A 7243-nucleotide genomic window follows, 5' to 3' on the forward strand; every position below is an offset into this window, starting at 1 on the left:
AGTTTAAGAAAAAGAAAAAGAAGACTTTTGAAACTTGTGGTCTTAAAAGCTTAATGGGTAAAAGCTTTGTGGGACCATGACATTTGTATGGTTATTGTGACGACCCTAGTTTGCACTCCGTGAACTATCGTGACGTCACCTAGTTGCTACGACTAGGTGAGCTTAACAATTGCAAAAAAAGGAAAAAAATACAACATATAAAACTAATAAAAACTGCGGAATGACATAATGAAAGTTTAAGATGCCCCTCGGCATATACAATTATAACTTTCAAACTGAACAACTTCCCAAAACCCAGAAACCTATTAATCACAAGCTATGGATACTACATTATGTTCTAACTCCGGAATGTCTAAATCAAAATACGTACAGAAGGGCTAAAACTGTAAAAGAGAATTGAAAGGGACTCCTCGGTCTGTGGATGCGGCAGATATACCTCAAAGTCTCTAAAGAATCCCCTCACCTCAAGGGTAGTAGGGCTGAGTTGAAGTACCTGGATCTGCACACGAAAAATATGTGCAGGAAAGGGCATGAGTACACCACAACGGTACCAAGTAAGTGCCAAGCCTAACCTCGGTCGAGTAGTGATGAGGAAGGTCAGGGACCTACCGGTCATGAACAATAATATATAAGGAAAGAAACAATATTTAAAGTAATACATGATAATAAGAGTAACACAACTACAACAGAGGGAAAAGTAATCACAAAAGAAGAATGCAGCTCAACACAAAAATAACAACCGGGGATCTCTTAGGATACCGTCCTGTAGTCCCAAATATAAATATCCAGTGGATCTCCCGGGATACCGTCCCGTAGTCCAACTCATAGTGAGCGGGGATATACCGGAATCTCGATCTGTAATCCCAAATGTAAATACCCAGTACTGGGGGAATCTACCGGGTGCAGTCCTGTAGTTCCCATATAAAAATGCAGGGGATCTCCCAGAATACAAATCTGTAGTCCCAAAGTAAACATGCAGGAGGATCTCCCAGGATACCGTCCTGTAGTCCCAAAGTAAACACACAACAGCAACACGAAGAATATTCAATTCAGTCCAAATTACATACCAAGGTAAACATGTATTTCTAACCTAGCATGCTGCATAGAATTCAAATAAAGCAGTTTGAGCAAGTAAAACAATTAAGTCAATTAGACATACTTCCCTAAGCTAACAGTAGGATTAAATTGCAGGTAGCATAAACATAAAAGAAAACTCACTTATAGTTCTTAATGAAAACATGATTTTCAATAATTATCACTTGTATGCACTCGTCACCTTATGTACAAGGCATTTCATATATCAACAATACTAAATCCTAAGGGGAGTTCCCCCACGTAAGGTTAGGCAAGCCACTTACCTCGAACCCGCTCAATCAACTCACTACCACGTTCTTGCCACGACTATCCGACTCCAAATGGCCCAAATCTATTCAAAGTAATTGAATAATGTAAATATAACTTCAGTTAACTAATTCAACTACTTAATTCTAAGCTAATCTGCGAAATTAGAAAAAATGACCAAAATACTCCCCGGGCACACGTCTCGGAATCGGGTAAAATTTACAAATTTAGAATCCTCATACTCTCAAGAGTTCATTGGTACCAAAATTATTCCAATCCGACATCAAAATCTAGATCAAAACCCCAAAATTAGGCCTAAGAACTTTTCTCCACTTTTCCTCAATTTTCATCCCAAATCCAAAATTAAATGACCAAACTAAGATTAGATTATAGGAATACAACTAGAAAGGGATTAGGAATCGTTACCCACTGATTTCCTCTTCAAAATCCTCCCAAAATCGCCCTCACTCGAGCTCCAAATCGATTTTCTTACTTTTGATTTCAAACCCTCGAAATATTTTATTTCTGCCCATCAAATCCGCTTATGCGGAACTAAAGTCGCATATGCGACAATTCATTAAACAACAACTTTCCGCACCTGCGATCTCCTTTGTGCAGATGCGGTGCTGCTTCTACGGTGCCTGGGCCGCATTTGCGGCTAATCCTAAAATGCCTCAGACCGCACCTGCGGTCCTCCAAGCGCATCTGCGGTGCCGCACCTACGGTCACATTCATGCAGGTGCGGTTATGACATGTTCATCCAAACTCCAAATTTTCCCAAGTCCGATTCAACTTCTGTGAAGCACCTGAAACTCACCCGAGGCCCCCGGGACCTCAACCAAACATGCCAACCAATCCTAAAACATCATACAAACTTATTCCAACTCTCGAATCATATCAAACAATGCTAAAACCAAAAATTAGGGGTGTGCATTCGATTTATCGATTCGATTTTGACCCTTATTGATAATTACTTATCGATTATCGATTTGTAAATATGCTTATCGTTATCGTTTCAATAAAGTTTCAATTTTTTCGATTTCGATTTATCGATTTTTGGGGCTTATCGATTCGGTTATCGATTACACCAATAAGAAAATTTGCATGATTCCACGGAAAGTATATCGCTATAAACATGCCTAATTAATATGGACAAAAAGAAGCTAAAATAAGACGAACACTGTTTATAACATAAAAATTGTGTCAATAAGCACATGCAACGAAACTAAAGTAAGGGATCAAATGTATGCCACCAACACTCCAACGGTATAAAAAAAATACATCATCACAGCTAATTCTGTTTTTCATTAATTTGAACTTCATTCTCTTGAGCTTTAAATATGATCATTCCTTAAATGTGGTAGAAAAAATAATAGGGTTAGGGACTTAGGGTAAAAGGACAAGTATTATAGAATAAGGGTAAAAAAATAAATTTTTTTTTTGTCTTTTTAGTATATCTTATCGGTTTATCGATAAACCGATAACCGAAAAGGATAAAATCGAAATCGATAACTCGATAAGGAAAATTTTGAAATCGAAATCGATAAATCGATAAACCGATAACAAATAATCGATTCGATTTATCGATAAACCGATTCGAATGCACACCCCTACCACAAATCACTCTCCAATCCAAGCCTAAAGATTTCCAAAACTGTCAAATTCCGCTTTTGATCAAAAAGTCTATCAAACCTCGTCCGAATGGCCTGAAATTTTGCACACACGTCCCAAATTACACAACGGACCTACTCCAACTTTCGAAATTCCGTTCTAACCCCGATATCAAAATCTCACTATCGAACCGGAAATTTAAAAAATACAACTTTCGGCATTTCAAGCCTAAAAAAGCTACGGACCTCCAAAACACAATCCGAACACGCTCCTAAACCCGAAATCACCCAATGGAGCTAATGGGACCAACAAAATTCTATTTCGAGGTCGTCTTCATAATGCTCCAACTATGGTCCAAATTCTAAAACTTAAACTCTCTTTTAGGGACTAAGTGTCCCAAAACTCTCCAAAACTCCAAATAAATCTTCCCGACAACTCACAATAGAAGAAACAAACATAGGGAATGCAGTTAATAGGGGATCGGGGCGCTAATTCTTATAATGATTGGTCGGGTCGTTATATCCTCCCACACTTAAACATTTGTTCGTCCTCGAACTAGTGTAGAGACATACATGAAGTAGGGAGAAAATGAGGGTAACGGCTGCGCATATCCTGCTCAGTCTCCCAAGTCGCCTCCTCGAGCGACTGACCCCGCAACTGAACCTTCACCGATGCAATGTTCTTTTACCTCAGCTTCCGAACCTGCTTGTCCAATATTGCCACCGACTCCTCAACATAAGATTGATCCTTGTCCAACTGGACTAAAATGAAATCCAACACGTGCGACGGATCACCATGATACCTCCGGAGCATCGAAACATGAAATACCGGATGAACTCCTGCCAAGTTGGGAGGTAAGGCAAGCTCATAAGCAACCTCCCCAACACGCCTCAATATCTCAAAAGGCCCAATAAACCTCAGACTCAATTTCCCTTCTTTCCAAACCTCATAACACCCTTCATAGGTGAAACCCGAAGCAAGACCCGCTCTCCAACCATGTAGGAAACATCACGAACCTTCCAGTCCGCATAACTCTTCTGTGTGGACTGGGCTGTGTGGATTCCATCCTAAATCACCTTAACCTTCTCCAAAGCATCTTGAACCAAGTATGTGCCCAATAATCTAGCCTCACCCGACTCGAACCAACCCACCGGGGATCTACACCGCCTACCATATAAAGCCTCATACGTTGCCATCTGAATGCTGGACTGATAACTGTTGTTGTAGGAAAACTCCGCCAATGGCAAGAACTGATCCCAAGACCCTCCAAACTCAATCACACACGCACGGAGCATATCCTCAAGAATCTGAATAGTGCGCTCGAACTGTTCGTCCGTTTGAGGGTGAAATGTTGTGCTTAACTCTACCCGAGTACCCAACTCATGCTGTACGACCCTCCAGAACTGTGATGTGAACTGAGTGCCTCTATCTGAAATGATGGAAACTGGAATACCATGCAGATGGACAATCTCCCGAATACCGCCAACCGCTCCAAAGAATAGGTGGTATACACAGGAATGAAATACGCTGACTTAGTCAGCAGATCCATAATCACCCAAATGGTATCGGACTTCCTTAAAGTTCGTGGGAGCCTAACTATAAAGTCCATGGTGATCCGCTCCCACTTCCACTTCGTAACCTCTATCTGTTGAAGCAACCCACCCGGTCTCTGGTGCTCATACTTCACCTGCTCACAATTGAGGCACCAAGCTACAAACCCAACTATATCTTTCTTCATTCGCCTCCACCAGTAGTGCTATCTCAAATCCTAGTACATCTTCGTGGCTCCCGGATGGATGGAATACCGCGAGCTATGGGCCTCCTCTAGAATCAACTCTCGAAGCCCGACAACATTAGGTACACAAACCCGACCCTGCATCCTCAATACCCCATCATCACCAATAGTCGCATCTCTGGCATCGCCATGCAGAACCTTGTCCTTGAGGACAAGCAAATGAGGGTCATCAAATTGGCGCTACTGGATACGATCAAACAAAGAAGACTGAGATACCACACAAGCAAAGATCCGACTAGGCTCCGAAAGATCCAATCTCACAAACTAACTGGCCAAAGCCTAAACATCCATCGCCATGGGCCTCTCCGCTACTGGTAAATAAGCTAAACTCCCCAAACTCTCCGCCCGATGACTCAAAGCATCGGCCACCATATTGACCTTGCCTAGGTGATACAAAATAGTGATATCATAGTCCTTCAGCAACTCTAACTACCTCCTCTAGCGCAAATTAAGATCTTTCTGCTTGAACAGATGCTACAAACTCCGGTGATCCGTATAAATCTCACAAGGCACACCGTACAAATAATGACGCAAGATCTTCAAGGCGTGAACAATAGCAGCCAACTTGAGATCATGGACAGGATAATTCTTGTCATGTACCTTCAACTGTCTGGACGCGTAGGCAATCGCCCCACCGTCCTGCATCAATGCCGCTCCAAGGCCAATCCTCGAGGCATCACAATAGACAGTATAAGACCCCGAACCTGTAGGCAATATCAAAATTGGGGCTGTAGTCAAAGTTGTTTTGAGCTTCTAAAATCTCGCCTCACACTCTTCTGTCCACTGGAACGGAGCACCCTTCCGGGTCAGCATGTTCATAGGTGCTGCAATAGATGAAAACCCCTCAATAAATCGACAACAATAACCCGCCAAGCCAAGAAAACTGCGGATCTCTGTAGCTGCGGATGGTCTAGGCCAACTCTGCACTGCTTCCACTTTCTTCGATCCACCTTTATCCCCTCACTCGACACCACGTGACCCAAGAATGCCACGGAATCCAACCAAAACTCACATTTCGAGAACTTTGAATATAACTTCTTTTCTCTCAAAGTCTGAAGCACTGTCCTCAGGTGATGCTCATGATCTTCCTGACTCAGGGAGTATACCAGAATATCATCAATAAAGACAATGACAAACGAGTGGCATGCTCAGAAGATCAGTTAGAAACACATTAGAGAAATCTCGTACTATTGGGATTGAATCAACTGTAGGGGTATCAATACTGACGTCTCTCACATAAGCTAGATACGTGTCATACCCCTTCTCAACCATTCGTTGAGCCTTAAGGAAAGAAATAACTCTACTGGGAGTGTGATCTAAAGCACCACTCCACTCAACTTGCGGTACGCTTGGCATAGCCAGCGTCACGGTTTTGGCGTGACAATCAAGAATAACATAATAGGGTGACAACTGGTCCATGCCCAAGATAACATCAAAGTCTACCATGTTGAGCAACAATAAATCAGCTCTGGTCTCAAAACCACTAAGAACAGCCAAACATGATCGATAAACGCAGTCCACAACAAGAGAATATCCATAAACATGGGAAATCAATAAATCCCGAGATACACCCAAATGCGGGGCAAAATAAGAAGACACATAAGAATAGGTGGAGTCTGGATTGAATAAAACTAATGCATCTCTATGACAAACCAGGATAATATTTGTGATGACAGAATCAGAGGCGATAGCCTCGGTACGGGCAGGAAGGGCATAATATCTGGCCTGGCATCTCCCTCTAGGGTGACCTCTACCTCCCCGACCTCCACCTCTAGCTGGCTGAGTAGGTGGGGTAGAAACTGGTGTTGTAATCATAGCCTGAGAACTCTGCGGGGCACATTGTGGCTGAGAAGTCTATGGAGGTGCACCCCTCCTAAGTTTGGAGCAATCCCTCACCGTATGGCATGTGTCACCATACTCAAAACAAGTTCTGGAAGGACTTGGAAGCTGTGATTGGCTCGGTCCAGGCCTGCTGGACTCACCATCTGTGAGAGAATAGAAGACCGAAGTTTAGAATTGTGATAACAAAAATCTCGCACGACAAGGAAATCAAATGAAGTGGAATTTTCCTAACAGTTACATAGCCTCTCGTAGATTAGTACAGACGTCTCTGTACCGATCCGCGAGACTCTAATAAACCAGCTTGTAATTCATGACTTCTATGAATAAAACTGCGGAATGACATAATTTAAGATGCCGCTCGGTATATACAATTATAACTTTCAAACTGAACAACTTCCCAAAACCCGAAAACCCATGAATCACAAGCTATGGATACTATATTGTGTTCTAACTCCAAAATGTCTAAATCAAAATAAGTACAGAAGGGCTAAAAGCCTAAAACTGTAAAAGAGAATGGAAAGGGACTCCTCGGTCTGCAGACATGACAGATATACCTCGAAGTCTCTAGAGAATCGCCTCACCTCAAGGGTAGTAGGGCTGAGTCGAAGTACCCGGATCTGCACATGAAAAACATGTGCAGGAAATGGCATGAGT

Source organism: Nicotiana tabacum, chromosome 18 (assembly GCF_000715075.1).
Source record: "Nicotiana tabacum cultivar K326 chromosome 18, ASM71507v2, whole genome shotgun sequence".
NCBI classification, from domain to species: domain Eukaryota; kingdom Viridiplantae; phylum Streptophyta; class Magnoliopsida; order Solanales; family Solanaceae; genus Nicotiana; species Nicotiana tabacum.